The sequence below is a fragment of the Rhinatrema bivittatum genome, chromosome 9, assembly GCF_901001135.1.
Source record: "Rhinatrema bivittatum chromosome 9, aRhiBiv1.1, whole genome shotgun sequence".
NCBI lineage: Eukaryota > Metazoa > Chordata > Amphibia > Gymnophiona > Rhinatrematidae > Rhinatrema > Rhinatrema bivittatum.
Genome location: NC_042623.1, coordinates 118,369,765 through 118,396,789, shown reverse-complemented (window position 1 = coordinate 118,396,789; position 27,025 = coordinate 118,369,765).

The window sequence follows — 27,025 nt, the reverse complement described above, 5'->3', positions numbered from 1 at the left end:
ATGGGTATAGTATCCGCGTGCTAGCAGTTGGAGACGGATCTGACGTCAGCACGGGTGTATATATACCCCCACAGGAAGCGTGGCAACTTAGTAATCTTCCTTGCAAAAGCTGTTATGGATATGTGTACTGACGCTCAGTGAAAAGTGAAACAGGATTCCCCTGACCGATTGATAGTAGCTGGAGACCGCCAGCATTCCCAACCGGAAGGCGTTGACACCTGGTAGAGTGTACGCTCTTATGTAACATATGACATGGCTTACCTTGAATCGGTGAAACCCATGTACACAGGCAGCTGGGCGGGATGCTGAGTCCATCTGTCTACACTAAGGAAAAGGAGATTATCAGGTAAGTAATCTCAACATTTCCTGGCGTGTAGCCAGATGGACTCAGAACGAATGGGATGTACAAAAGCTTTACTCCCAGCCTGGGCGGGAGGCTGCCTGGGGACCATGTAGTACCGCCCTCGCAAATGCTGTGTCCTCCCTGGCCTGGACATCCAGACGGTAGAACCTGGAGAAGGTATGGAGGGAGGACCATGTCGCTGCTTTACATATTTCTGCAGGCGACAGCATCCTGGATTCTGCCCAAGATGCCGCTTGTGCTCTGGTAGAATGAGCCTTGACCTGTAGAGGCGGAGACTTCCCGGCCTCCACGTAAGCTGCTCTAATAACTTCTTTAATCCAGCGGGCGATGGTGGGCCGAGAGGCCGCGTCCCCTTGTCGTTTCCCACTAATACTGGCCCTAAACTCTTTATTTTTTCTTTTTCTTTGCCTATGCTGATGATCGATCACCAGCCCAGCACTACTTCCAAATCTTGGCATTATTGTGGACATCTTGGCCCCAGCACTTCCACTGGCAAAGGATTCCACTGTAATTATCAGCCATTCTAGAGCTTATCAGCAGCAACCTCAACAATGGGAGTCTCATCTGCACTCCCACTGCTCTTCAGAGCCTTCAAAAAACAAACAGCACTGACAATGGCCATACCAGCAACAGCCTTGGCCATACACCTACTGCCCTCTTTAGCCCTTCCCCCCCTTAAAAGTTCTGTAGGAGGAATTCAGAAGTTCTCCTGCTGGCTTCCTCTCAGCCACTGACACGGGACCCTCTTAAACTTGGGTTAGGCTTCCCTACAGGGTCTAGCAGCTCTGAATCTATAGTTTTCTTCCATTCTTTACCATTTATATAGCTGAAACTTTTACAGCCCTGAGTTAATTCCTATGTCAGACCTGAGGCCACTACAGCCTCACCACTGCCAACCATCATGTGCCACTTAGGATCAAGGCTTGGAAATGGGAATCTCCAGGGAATACATAGCCAAACCTCAGGTAAATACATATTTTACATTTAATTTTATTGACTCTGGGCAAATATAATAAATCATTTATCAAGTATAAGCAAACAATTTGGAACCACAGTGTGGGCACACATTAATACAAGTCAATTTTAATTTTTAAACCAGTTTGCCCCTATTTTTTATGATAAAACCATGCTATTTCAGAACTGTTCTTATTTAACTATATAAATTCCATTTTAATTTACTAATTTAGTAATGTTCCAATGTACTGGGCTACATACACGTAATATAATGGGAAATGTGATGTACGATCAACATGACAAAAAGCCTACCCATGTTGAAATCTCCACTCTACGTCATCTATATTCACTCTGAAACATGTATTTATCTGAGTTGAATAGGAATCAAAGGGAAAACATCCCAACTCACGTATGTGAGAAAATACCTATTAGCATCATTTGCCCTGGATTTGATTGAATTTTGATCTTGAATTTGCCACACATCTGCAAAAGTTCTAACAATGATGTGAATTTATAAAAAAAAAAAATCTGTATCCTAAATGGTAACAGGGTCAGGGCATTTCTCTCTTCTGGTTAGGAATGGGCACTGAAGGAGTTAATATACAGCTTTATGAAGGAAAGTTCACTGAGCATTTGATTTTATGGTAGTATGAACAAGGACACACAAAAGAAGTCATTAATACTGCCAATTACAATAGTTATTAAGCCTGACCGACCTACTGTTGCCTGCAGCTTCACAGTGCTAGCTCTTAATAGAAGTCAGCCAGCTTTTGAAATGTCAATGCCTGGAAAATTCATATTTTAAAGAAAGACTCTTTTAACCTCTTCCATAGTATGATCTCTCTCTCTTTCGATATATGGTTATGGTTATGATTATGGTTAAATGTATTTCTAAACCACCTATTCATAGCCCTAGGTGGTTTACAACAAAACACACATTCTCATCACTGTCAGAAGTCATGCATAAAATAGTGTATTTTATTGCTGTTTTATCACTAACAAAGATTAAAATATAGTCAAACTATTAAACTACAAACAGGACAACATTATTATCATAAAATTAAGACAGGAATGTGGATAAAATGTTCATAAGACAGATCCGAAAAATAAGATAATACTATCAAACTATTTATAGATAGATAGGCAGAAAGATAAATAGATATAGAATCCAACCGATTTATAACCTTTTGAAGGTATAAGGTATGGCCTCCAGAATTGTACACAGTACAAATGAGGACTCACTGGAGATCTATACAGGGGCAATATCAGCTCCATTTTTTTGCTGACCATAATCTTCTCCCTATGTAGCCAACCATCTTTCTGGCTTTTGTCATTAGTATAAATGACTATTTGGTTGGAGTTGGTCAAGAGGGTGGCTACTAAAATGGTCAGTAGTCTTTGTTCAAAAGCTTAGGGGTCTAAAGATCGGTTTAAAGATCTAAATATGTATACCCTAGAGGAAAGGTATGATAGGGGAGATATGATAGAGGCATTTAAATATCTCAAAGGTTTCCAAGCATGGGAGGTGTATCTCTTTCAATAGAAAGGAGGCTCTAAAACGAGGGATCATGGGATGAGAGTGAAAGGGGTAGACTTAGGAATAATCATGGAAAATATTTTTATGCAGAGATGAAGCAGATGCATGCATTAACCTCCCAGTTGAGGTGGTGGAGACAAAAACAGTATCTGACTTCAAGAAAGCATGGGATAAATATAGAGGCTCTCTGAGGAAGTGATGGGAATTGTAAAGCTAAGTTAGTTGAGTGGCAGGTAGATTAGATTGGCCATAGGCCTCTTTCTACCATCATGTTTCTCTGTTTCTATGATTTTAGTATAATCTAAATTTGCGGCAGTATTTGAATAAATTATGTGATGGGAGCCACATAGTTTATAAATTATCACACATTTCTGCTCTGAAAGTGCATGCATATGTTTCACTACATGTGTATATTTTTAAAGCAGGAAAACACATGCTTTCTCTGCCTATTTTATAAAAGTACATATACACATTTTATGTAGGTGATAGTTGTAACATGTGCATGTTATGACCTGGAGTTATAACACACCGAGAATGTGGAGTAAACAGGAGCATGTAGAGGAAATATAAATTAAAGTAAGTTGTGTGTACAAAATATAAATGGTTCCTAATAAGATAAAGAAACATTTCAAATCTTCATACAGAATAATGTTTATTTTTTAAATTTTTTAATTTCACACTTCCAAGCAATTACAGTCTCTCAACATGGCTGTGTTTTACCATGGGGGCTGCATCGGGACAGACCCAAGAAGAAGATTTACATCTATGTAAGGAACAGAAAAAATAATAAATAGAACATTAGTAAAAAAACAGCACCTTGAGGAATATGCGGAAAATGAAAAATACATACCAATTTATGGTGTATAATATAAATGTATAAACCAAGAAAGTTGGAGTATCCTCTGAGTAAACAAAAAATAAATTTACTGTACAAAAAGCGTATATACATAAAGAAAACATAAATGAGGTAAAACAAAGATAAATACCATGCAGTTTACAGCAAATTTTATGATAAATAAATTTTTAAGAATTGTAAAACAAAAGAAAAGAAAAAGGATTAAATGTGAAAGTGTTACCTTACTAAAAAAGAAGGTCTGGAAGACTTGATTATACCATGTAGGGGGACACCCACTGTGTGATGGAACCATTATAAAGGAAACATTTTCAAAAAATTGCATCAAAACATGTTAAGGAGCTTACCAATCTGTTGCGGGCAGGGTTAGAACATGTAGGTCAGGGTGACGAGAGAATAATATAAATGGAACAAGCTGTAAAAAAAATGGGTAAGGAAAAATAGGACCTGAAAGAGAACTGAGTCTAGAAACAATAGCTGAAAGATAACCTGAAAAGGAACTAATTCACTGAAAGGAAGCTGGAAAAGGACCTGAAAGAGAACTAGTTAGTAGGAATGATAGAAAAATGCATGTGTTAAGCTCAAAATTGACCAGAAATAACCTCATACTAGGGAATGAAGAAATGTTTGAGGGGGATTATTCAAAACATAATCCTATGAAGATTAAAGAACTCATATAGTATTAGCGGGGATAAAATCAAACCAGATACATACAAACAGTAAAAAAAGAAGACCTGAGGGGGAACTTATGAGTGTTACAGAAACATGGACCACTCAATTTTTTTTATTAAGGCTGGTAGGGGTAAGAGAACCTAGTTAAAAAACCGAATGTTGTTCATGTCTAATTAAGAAAGAAGAGAAGTCACCTCTTCTGTTGCAAGGGGTGCAATGTTCAATGAAAAGGATTTAATTTCAGAAATAAGATGTAAATATTATTCTCAATGTGCAACAAGAGGTGCCTCTATGTGGTCTTGATAGAGACATGAACAATGTGCAAAAATATGGGTTCTCAAAGGGCTAGAACTTACCAATGTAGATGCTAGGACAGGGACATAGAATAATGTAGACAACTCTCTTTGTAGAACAATCAGACTGGTGCTTCAAAGGTTAAGTTTTATCAGAGGTGGAATGAATACATTCAGTGATTGATAGAGCAATGTTGACAAAGGAAATGCCCTATGTTGGTGATAGCAACATCTGATAAGAAAGAATGTAGTTCAGAAGGGACCAATACATAACATAGATTCCTGACCCTAAGAAAAGCAAACCTAGGAAAATGTTGAAAAACTGGTTGTGGTATAAGAATCAGTCAATGACAATGTATTGTATTACATACCTGACTAATTCTTTCAGAGAAGGGAAAGGCGGTGGAAAGACTCTTGTGAGCGTGGCAGAAATAGGAGGTCCCTGTTGACATGTAAGGCATGTTTAAAGGCCATTTTGAGGACACGTGCAGGGTAACCTCTCTCCCAAAACTGAGCAGTCAATGATTGAGATTGGACAATAAATTCATTACAAGAGGAGCATAAATGTTTAAGTCTAAATGTTAGAATCCAACTGCCATCCCAGAATCCCTGGCTTTGGATGCTCACTATGCGGCAGGAAACCACTAGTTGGTGCCCTGACACGTACATGACTAAAACCCGGTGGAGGAACATAGAGGAGTATGTGTGCATTGGCACACATGATTATGAGCACATTGGACAGAAAGCTGGGCATTCACCCCGATGAAGATGTCACATGGTCCAGACTACTTACCTGCCTGAACCTGAACTCTCCCTTGGTAATAGGTTCCTTAGCTTGTTCCTATCTTGGTCTTGCTTTCTGTGTGAATGGTTTTGGATTCTGCCTGATTGATTCTAGACTGGTTATTGGATTTTCCTTACTTGCTGCCCGCCTTAATTCTGGATTGTGTTGGATCTTGCTTGTTTTCTATCTGCTGGATCCTGGACCTTCTGTTGGACTTTGCTGTTGCATTCTTCAGTTCAGCTTGATTTTTGTGTCTGGCTTGGCCTGGTTCTAGTCTTCAGTTCTGCTCCAGTTCAGTTGTGCATTGTGCAAGCCATCAGCCTTGTTACAAGTCATCAGTCTTGCCCTTGTTAGTTCTCGGCTTTAGCTTGTCTTTATCAAGCCTTCAGCTTTATGTCGTGCCTTCATACAGACTCATGGACTCCTGTCTATTCTGTATCAGGATGCACTCACCTGCTATTGGTGCGGGCCTTGGGCCTTGCCTTGAGGTTGCACTATAGAACTGGGATCACACATTCAATGTTCCTGTTTGTCAGTCTGAAAGGGCTTTGGAGTGGCTGGAGGGCTACCCCCCAGGAACCACCAGAGGGCTGCCTGGCCCTGACATTAAAAAATTGACCTAAAGGAATATTATTATGCAAGGATCGGGGTTGATGGCTTGAGTAATGTAAAACTGTGTTGCAATCAGTAGACTTGAGATATATCATTGTTTCAAAGGAATCTGGACCAACTGTAAACATAGTGTTGAAAAAAGAGATTCTTGTCCTGTGAATCTCATATTTAAACAGTAAGTTAGGCTCAAAATTATTAAGCCAATCTAAAAACATAAAATAATGAATGATTGTGCCAATCTATAATAGAAAATTTTCATTTATGTACTGGAGCCATAACAGAAGAAACTGATGGAAAGATGATGAACCAATATGAATATTTTCAAAAAAAGCTATGTACAGACAAGCAATGAACAAGGCCATAGTGGTACCCATGGTTGTCTCCTTTATTTGTTGACAGAATTGGTCAAAAAAAACAAAATAGTTCTGCATTAGTGCTATCCGAGTAAGAGTCACTAAAAAAGAAGTAGGGATTCTGGAGACTGGGTCTCATTGATTCAATGTGGATTCCACAATTTCAGTAGCTGACTCTTGAGGTATGTTTGACTAAAGAATGTCTATTTAAGAATGTCGGTATATAAAAGTTAAAAATAAACAAATAAATAAATAAAGGGAAGAGATGTGTAAAGTAACTAGAAAAAATGTCTCAAGAGGAATAGGTACCACATTTAAAAATGTACTGAAGTGGCTGCTGGCTGATATCCCAAACATATGATGGCCAGCTGGATACAAAAGGACATAAGAAAACCGATAAATTTAGAAAGAGATACAAGATTGGAGCCAATATGTGAAATGACTGGTCTGCCTAGAAGGTTTTGAAATGACTTATGAATTTTAGGTAAGTAATAGAAAGTGGGGATCACTGAGTGCTTCTCAAATAGAAAATCTGCTTTAGTAGTGAGAAAGTGGTTGTTTAAATCCACTTGTATTAACATTGAAATGGAAGAAGGAAAAGAGGCAGTAGGATCAGAAGGTACAACACACAATTAAGCTCTGGAATTTGTTGACAGAGGATGTGGTTAAGGCAATTAATGTAGCTTGGTTTAAAAAAGGTTTGCATAAGTTTCTGGAGGTCCATTAACTGCTATTAATCAAGCTGACTTAGGGAATGGCTTCTGCTATTACTGGCATCAGTAGTATGGGATCTACTTAACGTTTGGGTACTTACCAGGTACTTATAATCTGGACTGGCCACTGTTGGAAACAGGAAGCTGGTCTTGATGGACCCTCGTTCTGAACCAGTATGGCAACTTCCTATCTTCTTAGGGTAATGGTTTATAATAGAGAGAGTCATAAAGTTGACAAATGATGTCAGATATATATATATATAGAGCCCTGTCTTGTATGATGATTCTACTGCTCTTGTCCGCTGGTTTAATCACAATAGTTAAAAAGTTAATAAGAATAACTCATGGAGAACTGTCTTCTCAAAGGCAGCAATTTGAGGATCCGTAGGACCTGGAAGGCACCATTTAAATCTATGGATGATTATGGAATTATCAGGTGATACAGCAGAATTAGAAGAAAAGAACAATTTTAATTTCAACAGAGAAATATATGTATGCACACTGAAAGCATCAAAGTGAACAGTTGGGACAAAAGACTTACATAGATGTAAGTCTACTTCTTGGGGTCCCTCCCAATGCAGCACCCACGGTGAAACAAGGCCATGTTGAGGGACTGTAATTGCTTGGAAGCATGAAATTAAAAAATTAAAATATAAATATTACTCTATATAATTTGGAATTTTTCTTTGTCTTATTGGAAACAGTAACATATTTTGGACACACATCTTGCTTTAATTTATAACCCAGAGTTATACATAAAGACATGTTTTATAAAGAATGTACATGCTTCACTTATGAAAATACTTACTTGTGTGCATACTTGCAATCACTAATTTGCTGACATCCCAACCAGTTCACTCAGACCTCCATCAGGTCACCCAGACCCTCTAGTACTCCTCACCTGGAGTACTGTGTTCAGTTCTGGAGACCGTATCTCCAAAGGGACAGAGACAGGATGGAGGCGGTCCAGAGAAGGGTGACCAAAAAGGTGGATGGTCTTCATAAAATAACTTATGAGGAGAGATTGAAGAACCTAAATATTTACACCCTGGAGGAGAGAAGGAGCAGGGGTGATATGATACAGACTTTCAGATACTTGAAAGGTTTTAATGATCCATGGTCAACAACAAACCTTTTCCGTTGGAAAAAAATCAGTAGAACAAGGGGACATGATTTGAAGCTCCAGGAAGGAAGACTTAGAACCAATGTCAGGAAGTATTTCTTCACGGAGAGGTTGGTGGATGCCTAGAATGCCCTTCCGGAGGAAGTGGTGAAGACTAAAACTGTGAAGGATTTCAAAGGGGCATGGGATAAACACTGTTGATCCATAAAGGCTAGAGGATGGGAATGAAGAGAAGAGACATGGGGGTGGAGTACTGGAATGGAGGCTACTACCTGATGATTACTACCCTTACTCAATAAGCCTTCGCAACTCCAACATTGCTCTCTGCTTCAACAGCAAGGGGAAATGTGGAAAAGGGGATTTGCATTCAGATAACAACCATCAAGGACTGTACTTCACAATCTGGGTAAACAAAGAAGCATGGGGTAGCTTGCTTTTTACGGTGGTTACTACCCTAAACCAATTAAGCCTGATACAGCACTGAATACATATACAGCACTGCTCTTTGCTCCAACGGTAGGGGGAAATGTGGCATTGATCTGTGCAGTCAGCAGTCTGGGTAACCAAGCATCGGGGTAGCTTGCTTGATGTGAAGGTTACTACCCTTAACCATTAAGCCTTATGCTTACCTTTGATGCAACTCCAACATTACTCTCTGCATCACCTTTGATGCAACTCTAAATTACTCTCTGCATCAATGACAGGGGATGACAGGAAATTTGAATCAAACAGTTACCAACAAGGGCCCTGAACTTGCTGGTAGATGAAACAGATAAGCATGGGAAAATAATGAAACAGATAAGTATGGGAAAATAAGTGTGGGAGCTTGCTGGGCAGACTGGATGGGCCAATTGGCCTTTTTCTGCCGTCATTTCTATGTTACTTTACCCCCTATAATTTAAATCAGAACTCCCTCCCAAAATCTACAGACAAAAGTCAAAGGTACTTTCACTTCCACAATTTAATTTGCAGATTTAAAAGCATATGGACAAGTTTGGTCATGATGGTACATATACAAGAGACTAAAAGGTAGATTTTAAAAGTGCCGCGCTTGTGCCCATAAATGTGCATATCTCGCCGCACACAAAAATATGCACTATTTTATAACCTTCACACATAGGTTATAAAACACTCTCCATATGTGCAAGTCTGGAGCTGTGACACAAAATGATCTGATCCTTGCTGTCTGTAGCAGTCCCACGGTGCCATGATGATTGCTGTTGGTGGCGGCAATGGTTCACTCAGGGAGGTGTGCGACGTCAGGAGCACTCCATTTTGACCCCTCTTTTCCACCACGTTGAACGTCCCTGCCAGACGTCTCCACAGAAGAGATCAGGGGCAGTTGGCATTTAAGCGGCATTTTCCTGCAGTTCCTCACCTTGGCAACAGGCTTGTGGGTAGGTGCTTTACTGCTTCACTTGGATTGTGCTGATTTTCCTGCTCCTTATGTTCCCCTTGCTCCCTGGTCCTGCCTTATGAGTTCCTCTTGTGTGTAAGTTCTGTCCTTGGGCTTCCTTTTATTGCTTTGATCTATTGCTGGACTCTGGACTTGGATTGTTTGCTGTCTGCCTCGATCCCTTGCTGGACTCTGGACTTGGATTAATTGTTTGCTGCCTGCCTTGACCTTTTGCTGGACTCTGGATTTGGATTGTTTGCTGCCTGCCCCTATCCTTTTCTGGACTCTGGACTTGGATTGTTTGCTGTCCACCTCAACACTCTGTCTGATTTAGGATGAGAACAACTACCACTTATCCTGGTTGATGGTTCGACTCTGGTTAAGGATTGTTCACCTACTGGTTCTGCTCAATCTCCATTCAAGGTAAGACTTATTTTCTTCCATTGGATCCACAAAAATTGTAACAAGCTATATGACATACATACACATGCTACTGATTCTTGTTAGGCGCACATCAGGGGGAGACAGAGAGAGAGAGAGACTCTTTATAGGGCTCAGTATGATACTCTAAATATGGACTAGTGTAAGGGGGCACTTTGTTTCTGGGTGTGTTTTTGGGAAGTGGGTTGGGGTTAGGGGGTGTTATTATAGACACATTCATAGGTATCTATTGTAAAACTGACCTCATTAAAGGTTTTAAACATTATAAGTGATGAAAAGGAATTGATTGGTACACTGCAGCTAGATTGCGCCCTTCCTGGCTATTTAAAATTCTCGTAACTCCTGCTCGGGCCACTTATGCATGTAAATGGCCATTTTTGAACTCACGAGGCTTTTAAAATCTACCTTTAAATGCACATTTGAATTTTTATGAGTAGAAATCCCTTTTGTGTTGGGAAGAGTATACCAACACAAAATGATGAGATGGACAGTAAAATGGTATGAGAAATTAGGGAAGCTTACCAAATGGGTAGTGCAGTAAAAATGGGAGATTTCAATTACGTCACTACAAGATGTTATGAAACTTAAATTTTTCTTCAATGTGCAATATTTCATATATATCACTTTGAATGGAGGACCGTCATAACACCCACGGCATACAAGCAGATTTAGCTTTAAGTGTTGCCGCTACGGGTCATATTTAATCATAGGTCCAAGTCCTTTATTATTAAATATATGTTCATTTATGGATTTTTTCTCATTTTTTGAAAGATTTTTTCTAAAAATGAATGTGGAACGGTACTTCCCTTAATCGTTGTTATTCAGAAATCCAATTTCTTTGATGGCGCTACCACGCTTCCATTCACTCAGAAGACGAATATTCAACGGGTCCAGTCCGACGTACGTTTCGCATTGCTGCTTCAGAGACTGCAACCAGCATGAATTATTCTGTATCGATCACTAAGGAATCGGATTCATCATATCCACATAACTGTTAAACTCATTTTCAAACCTTGCCGCCTTTTCCTCTTGGCGGCGTCTAGGCACATTGAAGAAAAATTTGAGTTTCATAACGTCTTGTAGTGAGATATTGAAGTTCATTGTGCATTGGGATTAACTGTTATTACTTTCTGAGATTTCAATTACCCCAATATTGACTGGGTAAATGTAATATCAGGACATGCTAGAGAGATAGTTCCTGGATGGAATAAATGACAGTTTTATGGAGTAATTGCTTCAGGAACTGACAAGAGAAGGAAAAATTTAAGATCTAATTCTCAGTGGAGTACAGGATTTGGTGAGAGAGATAACATTGGTGTGGCCGCTTAGTAATAGTAATCTTAACATGATCAAATTTGAATTAATGGCTGGATGGGGGGTCAGTAAGTAAATCCACAGCTCTAGCACTAAACTTTCAAAAGGGAAACTTTGATAAAATGAGAAAAATAGTTAAAAAACTGAAAGGAGCAGCTACAGAGGTTAAGAGTATGCAACAGGCATGAGCACTGTTAAAAAATTCCATCTTAGAAATACAGTCCAGATATATTCCATGCATTAAGAAAGGTGGAAGAAAGGCCAAACGATTCTCAGCATGGTTACAAAGTGAGATGAAAAAGACTTTTTTAGACAAAAGATCTTCATTCAAATATTGGAAGAAGGATCCATAAGAAAATAAGATGAAGGATAAGCATTGGCAAGATAAATGTTAGACATTGATAAGACAGGCTAAGAAAGAATTTGAAAATAATTTGGTTGTAGAGGTAAAAAATCATAATAAAAACTTTTTAAAATATATCCAAAGCAGCCTGCAAGGGACTTGATTGGACAGTTAGATGATAGAGGGTTTAAAGGAGCATTTAGGGAGGATTAAATGGTCACTTTCCACAGTGAAAAAGGTAAACAGTAGAGTGCCTCAGGGATCTGTACTTGGACTGATGCTTTTTAATATATTTATAAATGATCTGGAAAGGGGTACAACAAATGAGGTGATCAAATTTGTGGATGACACAAAATTATGCAGAGTAGTTAAATCTCAAGTGGATTGTGAGGCTGAAAGATTGGGTGTCCAAATGACATTTAATGTGGACAAGTGCAAGGTGATACATACTGGGAAAAATAACCCTTGCAATATTTTCAGAATGCTAGGCTCCATGGCCTGGATTTATCAAAATGCAATGAATATTGCATGTATGGGAAAAGGGGTGTGTTTTATGGTGATAGGGAGTTTATTGCAATAATAACTAAGTTATGGAGAGAGAGAGAGAGACTGACTAGCCATAATGCCTTGACTCTAGATAGGTATTTATATCCCTATGGGAGGCCCACCTAGTAACTCGAGGTGAGGTTTAGGTATTAGTGTAGCGGGGTAGGGGGTCACTTTGATATTCAATGTGAGACTTACGAACAGAACAGTGCTCTCTTTTGAACATTTCATGACCCTCGGAGTGAGGAAACTCACCCAAAGATGAGATTTGTGCATTTGTGCAATGTTCTCTCAACCTAGCTTGATGGACTCTCTATCTGGGTAACACTTGGCTCATTAAATGTTGGTTGCTGGTATAGTTGGTATAGAGAGAACTATTTATTATTCTAAGCATTTGCAATAGAGGGGCAGCGTTTATAATTGTCAGATGCCACAATTAGATTGTATGATGATGATGATGTTGATAATGAACAGCTCCCTTCTCATAAAAATATTTTTACAAAAATTAAAATATAATTAACCATTCTGATTAGTATGATATCTTCAGCAGATTTCTCATTACTAGCTTCAGAAGTTTTGTGTGGATTTGTAAACACTCATGTCATAACTGGATATCCAAAGCATGAACTGGTATGCCACTATAAGGACATATTTTTCTAATCATATTGGGAACACAATTTTTTTTCAGTATTTCTGAGGACAATTTTATAACAGGCCACATGGGGCAGAAGTCTATATGTAGAAAGTACATGTAGACCTTAGCCAACATTTTCAAAGTGGATTTACACGCATAAGTCCACTTTGAAAATTAGCAGGTATATGCGTGAAAATGGTTTTCTCCACTCCAACTCAATTCCTGGGATTATCTCTTTGTAGTACACATAAAAGAGCATACATACTTTTATGTGCAGAACCCCCCAAGGCAATTGTCAAAAAGTTTATTTATGCTTGTAAAACCATGTTTTGCATGTGATATGCTTTTGAAAATCAGGACCATTGTGATCATAAAGTTTTAGATTTCAAAACAGAAAGACAAATGGATATAGCTTCTTATAAGCAGATGACATACAGTTCTACGTCCCATTCACCAAATCATTTGAAACACTATTGACATATATGAAAACAATACAAGAAAAACTCTCAACTGAAACGAACTCTAAACACAAAAAAAACTGAAATCGTGTGGCTAAGGAGAAACTCCTGTACAGTCAAACTGCCACCTCTAGACCTGGGTAATTACAACATTACACCCTCAGAAGAAATACGAGACTTAGGAACACAGATCGATGAGAACTTGACAATGAAAAAGCACATAAGCAAATTAATTAAAACTTATACTCCAAACTGAGAATATTGCATTGATTAAAACCTTTATTAACCTTACAAAACTTCCTCACTGTTCTACAAACACTAATATTTTCAAATACAGATTACTATAACTCCCTTTTACTAGGCCTACCTTCAGGACTATTAAAACCCCTACAGTTATTACAAAATGTCTCAGCAAAACTTTTGTTATGGGTAAGGAAACTTTACCACATCATCCCTTCACTGATTGCACAGCATTGGCTGCCAGTACAAGCCAGAATTCATTATAAAGTATTAACAATTTTTAATATCATCAATGACACAAACCCCTACTTAACAGGAGTGAAACTTTAACCATACACAATGCAACAAACAGGTCACAAAATAAAGGACTGTGCCTACAATGCAGAGTACACATCTAACACAAATACGAGACCAAATGTTTTCCATAGTGGGTCCTAAGTTATGGAACTCTCTACCAGAGGCATTATATCCGATAACAGAAAGAGTGAGATTCAAATGCGAACTAAAGACATGGCTCTTCAAAAATGCATATGATTTAACTTAGATGTTCAATATGCAGATATGCAGATAACTTCACTATAAAAAAAAGAACCATAGATAATTGTTAATAGAATGAGCAAAGAGTAATAAGAGAGGTAAAGTGTATTATGATAATTGTTATGTCTTGTAGGTGAGTGGGCCCTGGGGTGAGGTGAGAGATGGTACCGCTCACAGGGAGGAGCCCTGTGAGCCTCACCGTTGGGAGGCGCGGTCTTAGCGGATGTCAGACACAGCTGTGGAATAGAGTCTTTATTATAAAAGTAGAAAAGGCACAGCCCACGGAGCGGTGGGTGCAGGAGGAGGAGATAAGGTCTGAGAAGGGGTATACCCAGAGGGAATGCCTCAGACGTGAATATCCGGTAATGGTCCGCAGAGCGGGATACACCGAAGAAGTCTCTCCAAAGTGATGATGTGGTAGTGGCCTGCAGCACAGGGTACACCGAGGGATTCCTCACTCAGAGAAGGTTGCAGTGGCCCAGGGTACAGGTATACCGGCGAGGGACCTGTAACGATGACGTGGCAATGGCCTGCAGTGCAGGGTACACCGAGGTGGCTCCTCACTAGTGCTGGCACGGTAGTGGCCTGAGGTATGGGGTACACCAAAGAGGATCTCACAATAAAGCTGGTTCAGTTGTAGTCCTTGGAGTCAAGGTACTCACAAAGTGATAGTTCCAGGAGAGGTCCCGGGAAATGGGAACTGACCACAGTCCAAGGCAGAAGGCCCTCCAAGAAGCAGATAGCCAGAGATGAGGAAGGGCTCCCGAGGAGCAGGTACCCAGAGGGTCTCACATCGAAGTGCAGGAACTGGAACAGGAAGTCCATACAAGAGAAGCGGATTCAGCAATGAGGGAACTCGTTGATAGGCAGGGCCAGACAGCTTAAGTACAACAGAGTGTAGACGTCATCCAGAGGGAACGCCCCCGAGGTTTCTGCCATGATGTGCTTAATACTGGCTCTTGCCAGCACACACCTACATGATCCCATGAGTAAGATGGCGGTCGGCAGTGATTACACTGTCCCGGGAACACCAGGGAGGTCGGCGGTAGCTGGTGGAGGCCACCACTTTCCCCAATGATGTCAGGGCTGCATAAAAAGAGATGAGCATTAGTGGTCACAGCTGTCTGCGACCGATGGGTGTAACAATAACTTACTGGCAAATACATGAATGTCATTGAAATAGAACACATTTATAATAAACAACTGTCCTAACCCTTATTACCTTGAATCTGATGTAGTGTCATTCATGAACATGAATTTGTTGATATTTAGACCTAGACTATGAATGTTGACCTTGAATATGAATGATGCCTTTGTAAACCATTGTGATCTTCTTTTGGAATAATGGTATATAAAATGCCCAAATAAAATAATATCTTTGGTGATAATTTGTTCATCTACAGACATATAGATATATATGCACATTTCTAATAATCTGTTAGCATTTCCATAATCATTGGTTTATCAATAAAAATAAGCATTTTATAAATCAATGCAATTTTAAAGAAGTTTGTGAATATTTCTGTTTAATCTGTGTGTCTAGCTGTTAGTGTTATTGAGGAGCTATTTACTTTTTAATTGCCAATTAATAGGGATGTGCATTCGTTTGAAACAAATGGTTAAAACACCAAATTTGAGTCCATATTTGATTCATTTGTGGCCACTTGATATGAATGGGGAGGTCCTGTGAATGAAACCAATAATCTTCATATTATTATTATTATGTTTCCCATTAATTTCTATGGCCCAATGAAGACTATGGCTGAGTACTACTGAAAACAAACCTAACAGCTATAGCAACCAGCTCTTGTCTGTGTGACCTCACTGCCTTGTCAGAGCCATATCAGAGCCAAAGCAGGACAAGTTAGCAAGGAAACCACATAGAAGACAAATTGCAGTAAGCATCTTTTGAAATTGCACTATAGCTGCAGAGAAGGGCAACCAAAATGGAGGGGATAGAACAACTCCTCTATGAGGAAAGGCTACAGAGGTTAGGATTATTCAGCTTGGAGAAGAGATGACTGAGGGGGATATGATAGAGGTCTTTAAAATCGTGAAAGGTCTAGAATGGGTAGATGTGAATTGGTTATTTACTCTTATTTATTTTATTTTATTGTTTTTTTTATACTGATGTTCAAAATTAAGTATCACATCCGTGTACAGTTATCTAATCAGAGTTCTACGTTGCTTGCTAAACCTTCCAATTGCCACCAGCTCTCATCCAAGTTCGACAGTGAGGCCTCTGGACATGGACTCCTAAGGCCCTGGCCTTTCTTTGCTCAATCACCTTCAGTCAATCATTGTTTCTTGGTGCTTGGGTTCCTGTACTGGTTGCAGTCTCTGAAGCAGCAATGCGAAACGTATGTCGGACTGGACCCGTTGAATATTCGTCTTCTGAGTGAATGGAAGCGTGGTAGCGCCATCAAAGAAATTGGATTTCTGAATAACAACGATTAAGGGAAGTACCGTTCCACATTAATTTTTAGAAAAAATCTTTCAAAAAATGAGAAAAAATCCATAAATGAACATATATTTAATAATAAAGGACTTGGACCTATGATTAAATATGACCCGTAGCGGCAACACTTAAAGCTAAATCTGCTTGTATGCCGTGGGTGTTATGACGGTCCTCCATTCAAAGTGATATATATGAAATATTGCACATTGAAGAAAAATTTAAGTTTCATAACATCTTGTAGTGACGTAATTGAAATCTCCCATTTTTACTGCACTAACCATTTGGTAAGCTTCCCTAATTTCTCATACCATTTTACTGTCCATCTCATCATTTTGTGTTGGTATACTCTTCCCAACACAAAAGGGATTTCTACTCATAAAAATTCAAATGTGCATTTAAAGGTAGATTTTAAAAGCCTCGTGAGTTCAAAAATGGCCATTTATATGCATAAGTGGCCCGAGCAGGAGTTACGAGAATTTTAAATAGCCAGGAAGGGCGCAATCTAGCTGCAGTGTACCAATCAATTCCTTTTCATCAGGCGTGGTCAGGCGTAGCAGTGGTCAAAGCATGGAGAAGGCAGGTAAGGTCAGACGTAGCAGAGGACAGGCTTGGAGAAGGCAGGCAAGGTCGGACGTAGCAGAGGTCAACACCAGGAGGTCAATCGAAGTACAGACGAGACGAAGGAGGATTCAGGAACTTGGAGACAATCAGGAACATGGAACAAGGAAGCACGGAGGCAACGAGTACTCAGAACCAAATAGGAAACTGAGGAGACTGGTTGCAAAGGCAATGCTATGGTGCGAGGCCTGAGCATTTATACGCTGAAGGATCTGACATCAGCATCCGGGCCAGATTCCCTCCATGGGCCCTTTAAAAGGTTTACTAATGCGCATGCGCCTAGGGAGGGGCGTGGTGCTGCTGGCGGTATCTCTCCATGAACCCTGCGGAGAGGCCTGATGGATGGAGGCATCCTGGCTGGAAGTCCTGGGAAGTGGAGCAGTGCCGGAGGCACTGGCGGAAGCCCGAGGTCGGAGCCGGTGGCCCACTGCCGCAAGTGACAGGAAGCTGGAGCCTGGATGTTGCTTAGAAATGTGAGAGGGCCGCAACGTGGGGCTGCTGCGGGTATCGAGCATAACTATTGGATCCATGGCCTCAGCAAACTGTTATGATTTAGTGGATCCAATAATAGAAAGTATCAGTCTTACCTTGAATGGAGACTGGAATCCACTCCAAAGGCAGCCTGATAGACAGGAATGGTCCTTTCCCAGGTTCAGACCAGTAGTCAAGGCAGACAGCACACAATCCAGTCCAGAATCCAAACCAAGGTCAGGGAAGTCAGTGAACAATCTAATCCAGTCTGAACCAGGGTCACGGCAGGCAGTGAACAATTCAATCCAGAGTCTAAACCAGGATCAGAGCAGGCAGTGAACAATCCAATCCAGAGTCCAGTCTGAGTAAAGGCAGAGCAAGGAGAAGCACCAACAGTGAATCCACAGTCTAACCAGCCCATTGCCGAGGCAGGGAAGTGTGGCAGGGGCAGCGTTTAAATCTTCAGTGTTCCCGCGCTACCTTGGGAACATCCGCCTGGGACGCTCAGCATAACGAGGAGGAGCGAAGATAGAGCATGTGTCCTGTCGTGCTGCTCTTAGCTGCAGTCACCACCGACAGTCATTGCTACCTCACGGGATTCCTAACACTATGTCTTCAGTATCAGTCTAGTTCATGCCTGGAATCGCTCACCCGCCAGCAGCATGGACTAAGGCAAACTCTGGGGCAGTGCAGGTCGTGTCACGACACAGGAGCTTACGCTTATCTGTGGTCTGAAAAAGCCTTCAGAGTGGCTGGAGGGCTACCCCAACAGCCAGCGATGGCTACTGGTTCTCCCTGACAGTTTGCAAAGTCCATGAACTCAGTGAACATTTCCTCACGATGGACCTTCATAGCCTTGTTCTCGTCCAAGTTTTCAGTTTAATTTTTGTCCAAGTCTTTGGTTCAGTATGGATCTGCTCTTCAGTTTTCGAAGTCAAACTATTTCTGGATCCTGTTTCTGTACCCTTGAGTCCCCAGTTGGTAATGGAGTACCTTCTTCTCCTCAGAAGTCGAAGAGAGGAGGCTGGAGGAAGGGGCATTGAGGAGAAAGTACTGTTAAGTTACCGCTCACAGGTGGGTCCTGCGAATGGATTTGCTCACCCATTGCTGGCTGGATGCCAGCACTGCTGTCTGATGTAGCCTGTAGTGCTGCTGACATCCCTGATGCCAACTTTGCCTAGTTGCTGCATCCCATGGCTGGAGAAATGCAGACACTTCTTACTGCATGTGGTGCTGATATGCTGCCATCACCGTCTCACACTCCTGCAGCCTGGGAGCACCACCAAAGTTGCCTCTTTGCACCCTGTTCACTGCTGGCCTCATGCTAGGCGTGCATGCATGTGTTTCTTCAGCATTTAAATGGCCCACAGTAGAAAAAGCCTGTGGCACACTCAGAAGACATTATCCATGGTTGTCCCTGTAAGGGCTCTTCAGTCTTTGCTCCTGGCCTTCACAAGGTCTTTCATTTCTTATCCTGGCCCTGTGGATTCTGTGTCTTCATTCCTGATATCAGGTATTCACTCCTGATTCCAAGTCTCCGGTCCTGCAAGGTCTCATGTGGTCTTCATCTTGTTCCAGTGTCTTAATCTTCACATTGTCCCAATGTCTACTGTCTTCAGCCTGCTTCAGTGTTCTGGTCTGTGACTGGTTCCAGTAGTCTTTCCCTTATCCCAGCATCTGGTGTCTTCACCCTGCTTCAGTGTCCTGGTCTGCATCTGGTTCCAGTGGTATTTGCCTTGTTACAGCATCTGGTGTCTTCAGCCTTCAGACCAGACTCTGGTTCCATGTCTTCAAAGTCCTGCTCCTGAGTTCCTAATCTTGTTCCTTGTCTTCTGAGTTCCTGAGTTCTGGTCCTGAGTCCTGAGTTCCCATGCCTTCTCTTCAGGAGCCTTGGTCTGTTTGGTTCTTGTCTTCAGTCTTTGCCTGGTACTTCATTTTGCTTGGACTCTGTGTCTTCAGCATCAGCCTAGCTCATTCCTGGATACGCTCACCCACCAGCAGCATGGACCATGGCTAGCCCTGGATTGTGCAGGTTGCGTCATGGCACAAGGGCACACACATATCTGTGGTCCAAAAGGGTCTTTGGAGTGCTTGGAGGGCTACCCACAGAGACCATCCCTGGCTGCTGGTTCTCTAATAGCTTAAGAGTCTTGCTGCCACCTGTTATGCCCCAGATATGCCACCTTATAGGTCATGCTACTACCACTCTGCCTACCAATCATGCATCATATATATCAACTTAGGGGTCTTGCTGACACATGCCTATCTACCCTGCCCCAGATGTACCACCTTAGGGTCTTGCTGCTACTCCTATGCCAACCTGCCATGCCTATTATATATCAGCATGGGAGTTTTGGTGGCTCTGTGTTGTTTACTGTTTGGATTTCAGCCTAGTTATCCCATCCTGTTTGTTTGTTTGTGGGTTATATGGAGGTGTTTGTCCCAGAATAAAAATGTGAAAAAATAAAAATAAAAAAATGTCTCCTCCCACTTTACCTCTTTTCTGTTTTTTTCATTTTATTGTATCCCTGTACAATCCTAGCTTAGTTCTCCTTCCTATTTTTTTGTTGATAATACTTGGGTATTTTGTGCACTGAGTTTTCTTTTTTAATAAAGATTAAAAAATATAAGTTTTTCCTCCAGCCTCTTTTCTGGTTCTTCATTTTGTTGTACCCACTACAATCCCAGCATAGTTCTTCTGCACTTTTTTTTTTATTATTGTGTGTTTATTCTCCAGAATAATAGCAAAGAAAAGAAAATACTTGTTTCTCCTCCCACTTCATCTCTTTTCTTGTTTTCTTCCTTACTGTTTTGTTGTACATCTGAAGGATTCTAAGCTACTACTCCCTCCCTTCTTTTTTCTTCATTGTACCCTTAGTCTGAAGGAAGTAAATGAGGCACAAGAGAAAAGATGCACATGAGAGACCATTTACATGGCTAAAGTGTTTAGGGCACTTTAGCTTGGAGAAGAGATGGCTGATATGATATATGAATGAGGTCTACAAAATAATGAGTGGAGTGGAACAGATAAATACAAATTGTTTGCTTACTCTTTCAAAAAGTACAAAGACTAGGGGACATTCAATGAAGTTACAAGCTGATATATTTAAGACAAATAGGAGAAAATATTTTTTTACTCAAATGCATAAACTTTGGAATTCATTGCCAGAGGATATGGTGAGAGCTGTTAGTATAGCTGGGTTTAAAAAAGGTTTAGACAAGTTCCTGGAAGAAAAGTCCATAAACCATTATTAATGTAGGCTTGTGGAAATCCAGTATTTATCTCTGGGATAAGCAGCATGGAATCTATTCATCTTTTGGGATCCTGCTAGATACTTGTGACCTGAATTGTTCACTGTTGGAAACAGGATACTGGCCTTGAAGGATCTTTTGTCTTGTCCAATATGGAAAACTTTATGTTCTTAAGGTTGTTTTGAAAGCATGATGCTTCAAGATATGTTAGTATTGTCACTCTTCCTCCCCTAGCACAGAACTGACTGAAACAGCCTTCAGTTCCTTCTTAATACTGAAATAAATGGTGCCAAAATTTAGATAGATATACAGACAGACAGACAGATAGATAGATACATAGGGGCAGATTTTAAGAGTTACACGTGTAATATACGCGCGTAACTCTTTAAAACCCCTCCTGCGCACGCCGAGCCTATTTTGCATAGGCTCAGCAACATGCGCAAGCCCCGGGGCGCACATATGTCCCGGGGCTTGAAATAATGGGTGGGGCATGGGCGGGGAGGGGCAGGGTATGTGCATGGCCAGAGGCCTCACCACTGCCACTGGGCCCGGGGATCGCGTGCCGGCACTTGGCCGGCGCACGCAACCTACACCTGCCCGGAGGCAGGTGTAAATAATAAAACAAAATTAGGGGAGGGATTTAGATAGGGCTGGGGGCTTGGGAGGGAACGGGGAAAGCCATTGGGGCTCCCCTAGGGCTCAGCGCACACAAGGTGCACAAGTATGCACCCCCTTGCGCGTGCCGACCCCGGATTTTATAACATGCGCGTGGCTGCACACGCATGTTATAAAATTCAGCGTAGATTTGGGTGCACTGGGTTGCACACACAAATCTATGCCTGCACGTAGGTTACAAAATCTGGCCCATAGAGTAGAGTCAAACTTCTTATTACTTGAGTCTCAAGTTACAAAAAAAAAAAAAGATAAGCAAAGATAAGATTAAGTTATGAATCTTTCCAAGTGATTGATCCTGTCTTCTCCCCTCTACCCTCAAAGTGGCTCACTCAGAGAAGCATTCATTGCTGTTACGCGCTCCTCCTCCAGAGGGAAGGAGTTAGCAACTTGTTATGCTCTCTTCCTCCAGAGGGGAGGAGTTAGCAATCTGCTGTTGCTCACCCTGCCAGGAGGCCGGCGTTAGTAAGCTGTTCTGCTGTTCTCCTGAAAGGGGAAGGAGTAGCAATATGACATGACCTGCTCCTCCGGAGGGGAAGAGTTAGCTATCTGTAGATCTGTTAGTGAACTGCTATTAGATGCTCCTAAAAGGAAAGGAGGTAGCAATCTGATACCAATCTGCTAAGGAGTAGCAATCTGTTATGGATCAACTGTCCAAGGAAGAGGAGCTGGCAATCTTGTATAATGATACTCTTCTGAGGAGAGGAGCTAACAATAGGTATATTGTACTTCACTACTGAGATAGCAATCCATCATACCTCCTTTATGGAGTAGCAATCTGTATATATAAGCTGCTGGCAAGTCTCAAGTAAGAGGAGTAGCTGTCTATATAATACTTCCGTGAGCGGAGTTAGTGGTCTGTAGTGGTTGGCTCCCACAGGGTGACAATAGTGAAAGGAAATGACCACTTGGAGGAAATGGTGAATCCCTGGGCTGATGACAGCGCCCCCAGTAGGAGATCCTGAGAGGAACCACCGGCTAGGCTAGAATATGAGATAAACACAATAGTTTTTTATTAGACTGGAAGCTGGACCACCAGAGGTGGCAGAAGTGAGTCGCTGTGTTCAGCAAGGCTGAAGTCCTTCTAATACTGGAATATAATCTCTTGGTCGCTGAGCTGTAGAGAGAGACTAGAAGTAGTGAGTAGACAAGGTATACTGGATACAAGATGGTACACTCACAATAGTAGATGTCTGCAATGGTCTCTATGCCACAGAGAGTCTTCAGTACATTCAGGAACAGGAGCCGTATGCGAGCACTGGTTCCCACAAACAGTCTGTAATATGAACTCACAATTGCTGTTTATGAAATGGCTTCTAGAGTAGAAGAGAGTCTGTAAAAGATTCTAGGAACATGGGCCCTCATGGAGCGAGTACCGGTTCCTATCTGCAATCTTGCCAATGTAACTCTTGATCTCTGTACCTGTGATAACGTCTTAGACGGAAGGGAGTCTTTAGAGCAATAGGAATGTAGGCCTTCATGGAGCGAGTACAGATTCCTATGTAATAGAACTCATTGGGCCGGATTTTAAAAGCCCTGCACACGTAAATCCAGCCAGATTTACGCGCGCAGGGCACTCGTGCAGCGGTGCGCCTATTTTGCATAGGCTGCCGGCACTCGCATAGCCCCGGGACGCACGCAAGTCCCGTGGCTTCGTAAAAGGGGCGGGAGGGAGCGTGTCCGGGGGCACGGTCGAGGCTTCCGGACCAGCCCCCGGGTCGGCGCGCCAGCACAGATTTACACCCGCTTTCGGCAGGTGTAAATCTGCCAACAAAGGTAGGGGGGTTTAGATAGGGCTGGGGGGGTGGGTTAGGTAGGGAAAGTTCCCTCCGAGGCCGCTCCGATTTCGGAGCGGCCTCGGAGGGAACAGGCAGCGCGTGCCGACCCTGGATTTGATAAGATACGTGCGTAGCCGCGCGTATCTTATAAAATCCAGTGTACTTTTGTTCGCGCCTGGTGCACGAACAAAAGTATGCGCGTGCGTAAATTTATAAAATCTACCCCATTGTGTTCACGTCCGTGATTGCTTCCAGGTAATGAGGAGTCTTCCGAGTGTTCTGGCAATCTGAAATCAAGAAGAGAGAGCGGAGCCCCCATGGAGTGGGTACTCCTGGTAAGTTTGAAAAGGCCAATCAATGGAGAAGGATTCCCCTCTCTGACTCGGTACGTTGTTGCAAGTATCGTGGACTGCCGAAGCAATTCCTGTTGGAGTTCCTTGCTAACTCATTAGAGGTTAGCAAACAAAGACCTTTTAAAGTACAAATGGATGACATCACTATGGGGGTTGCCCCTGAGGTTCATGCCCTTGCTGGTACAAAGTCTGGAGTGCGCACGCGCGTCCTTACATCATCGGGAACATGGTGGATCCGTAGTGTCAGGCCAGCCCGGGGGAACCAGGACCAAAAGGCAGAGAGAAGCCATGGCTGCATCTATCCATCAGAGCCAAAGGGAGTCTCATCCCAGGTAGGGAGGGTGGAGAGAGGGGCGAGAAGAGGCACGAACGCAACAATTGCTTCCTTCATAGGAAGATCAAAATGATAAAACACATTTTAGTGGTGGGTTTGTTTTGTTTCAGATGGAAACAACAAGGAAAAAACAGCTTATGTCTTTAATCTTTTCATAATAAACCAAAAACAAATAGCACTATATGAAATCTTTAGAGGGATTTCACTCAAATGACACCTAAATGAAAAACGATATCACCTCTTAATGAGGAAAATGTTTTTTGAAAAACATTTTTTTTTAAAAACTTCATTATGAAATTCAAATCCCACTAGAAATGTCTTAGATCTTTATATATGTTTCACAAAGATTTTCCAGAAATTCAAGAAGAAAAACAAATTTTTTTAAGGATGGCGGGAACGTTTCATATATTGTATTATACAACACCACCAGGTGTTATTCAATGTATTTAATCTTTTCATAGCATTTTAAAAAGACAGCACAACTCTATACTATATCCTTGTTTTTATAAAATGCAAGCCTTATTCACAACCTGAGAACATGAAATTTCAATGTAAAAATATTTGTATTGTCTCCTTCTTCACATTCAGTTCTCACTATATTATATACAAAGAAATTTGATCACATCACTCCTGTACTGAAAGAGCTCCACTGGCTCCCTATTGGATATAGATCACAGCATAAAGCACTTGCCTTAATTCATAAATCTCTTTACAATGAGAAGGTTATCTGGCTCAATGCAGCTCTACTTTTTCACATACCAGCATGAGTAACCAGATCCACTAACTCTGGACTACTTCCGATTCTGACATGGAAATCCGCCCATATGAACACCGTACGAGAGAGAGCATTATCCATTGCCGGACCTAACTTATGGAACACCTTACCACCTCACTTGAGGTTGGAAACTATCAAAGTTTTTTTTTAAAAGGAATCAAAACTTGGCTTTTTAACCAAGCTTTTAACAACATAGGCTGACTCTGATTGTATTTATCTCTTTTATTGCTACAACTTTTATTGTTACAGTTTGCATATTTTTAGGATGTATTTTGTATAATAGTTTTTAGTCTTATTTTAGATTTTAAAGGAAGTGGATATGTTAGATTTAATTTATCTTAAAATGCAAATGTATTAATTAACATTTGCTGTATGATATAAACCGACTGATATGTTTTTACATGAATGCCGGTATAGAAAAATCATTAAATAATAATAAATAATATATTTCTATATCACCAAAATCAGATATCACTTTTTGACTGATTCCTATTTTTGACCCAGCTTTCAAGTTTAAACCAGGTTATTTCATAAATAATTTGCTCATGACACATCTAAATGATGTAACTATGCCAAAACAAATTCATAGGTGCCATCAGAGAGTCCCTGAGTTTGCAAGAAATGTTCCTGCTTACCCCATTATAGGTGAAATCAAACTGGCATCGCAAATTTGACATGATCTCATTAAAAAATCTAAGCTAAAGAGAACTGGGTAAATATGCATGAACATATAAAAATTCATATTTCAATGCAAACCTGATTAGTGTTTGCTCAGAATACAAAGGCTTGAACTGTCATCTGAAGTCAGTCACAGGCAGTTCATTTCTGTAGTTTATACATTGGCCAGCTCAGAATTATTAAATTTATGCCAGTAGAAGAAAGCACACTTCATAGTATTTTTGTCTGATGTTCAACACTGAAGTCAATATTTAGGGAGCTGGTGAGCAGGAAATGTATCTGGGAAAAATTATGTGCGCGTCTTTTTTTCCAACCAGACTTGTACATGCAACTTTACCAGCCCCCCAGCCCTGATTGGCTAAAGTTTTGTCCTGCTCCTGCAGTGCATCCATTGATGCCTTTTTTTTGTGCAGATACATTCTGGATACACAAAACGTTATGCACACAAAATCTACATGGTCAATGGGGGGGGGGGGGGGATACTCAAAAAAGTTACCCCACAAAGCTTTTCAATATTGACCTGATTATATTTATTTTACAAGTATTATTATGTAAAAAGAATGTTCCTTTTGTTAGTTCAGAAAATCTTTTAATAAAATGTATTTATTTATGTATTTTATGACATTACTTTCATTTAAAAATTCACATTTATCCAGGAAAGGGAATTGCCTTTGTAACTACTTTAACAGGTTAACACCCTTCAGTTTTTATCTTTGGCCTATCTTCCTGTCCTAGGGAATGCAATATCATTAAATTTATTTATTTTATTTATTTATTTTATTTGACTTTTTTATAGACCGACATTCATTGGGGACATCATATCGGTTTACATGAATCATTAAATTAGCGAAATGTGGCTTTACAGAGAACCAAGGATAAAATATAATATTTGCAACAGTCGGGTTAGATAACATGGAAATTAAATTAGCATAACATAGCTATAAAGGGAATCAAGAATAATAGTATATTTATAACATTAGGATTAGATAACTATGTTAACATTTTAAGAGTAAGTAAAGTCTTAGATATTATGAAAATTGTATTTAAATGTTTTAGGTTAGCAATACCCCAAAGGGCAGAGAGAGAGAGCTTCCAGCGGCAGCACGGAAGCAGCAGAGTAGCTAAGACTGGCCGAAACCAATCCTTTGCTAATTCAATGAGCTAGCAACAAAGTACAGGGTATATACCCGGATGGCGTGATGTCAGTAGAAGGGGACGCCCCCGAAGTTCGCACCAATGCTGTAATAAAGACGTGGGTGGCGTGCGCGTGCACACCCTAGTAGGCCCTTGGGAGGAGCATGGCGGGAGGCAGCACCATAGCAATTCCGGGGACGCCAGAGAGGTTGGCTTGTAGATGCGGTGGCAGCAATTTTCCCAAGGGAAGCAGGAGGAGCCGTGTACAAGGTGAGGCAAACAGGGCAAAGCCGTCTAGCACCGATGGACACAACAGTACCCCCCTTCAAACGGCA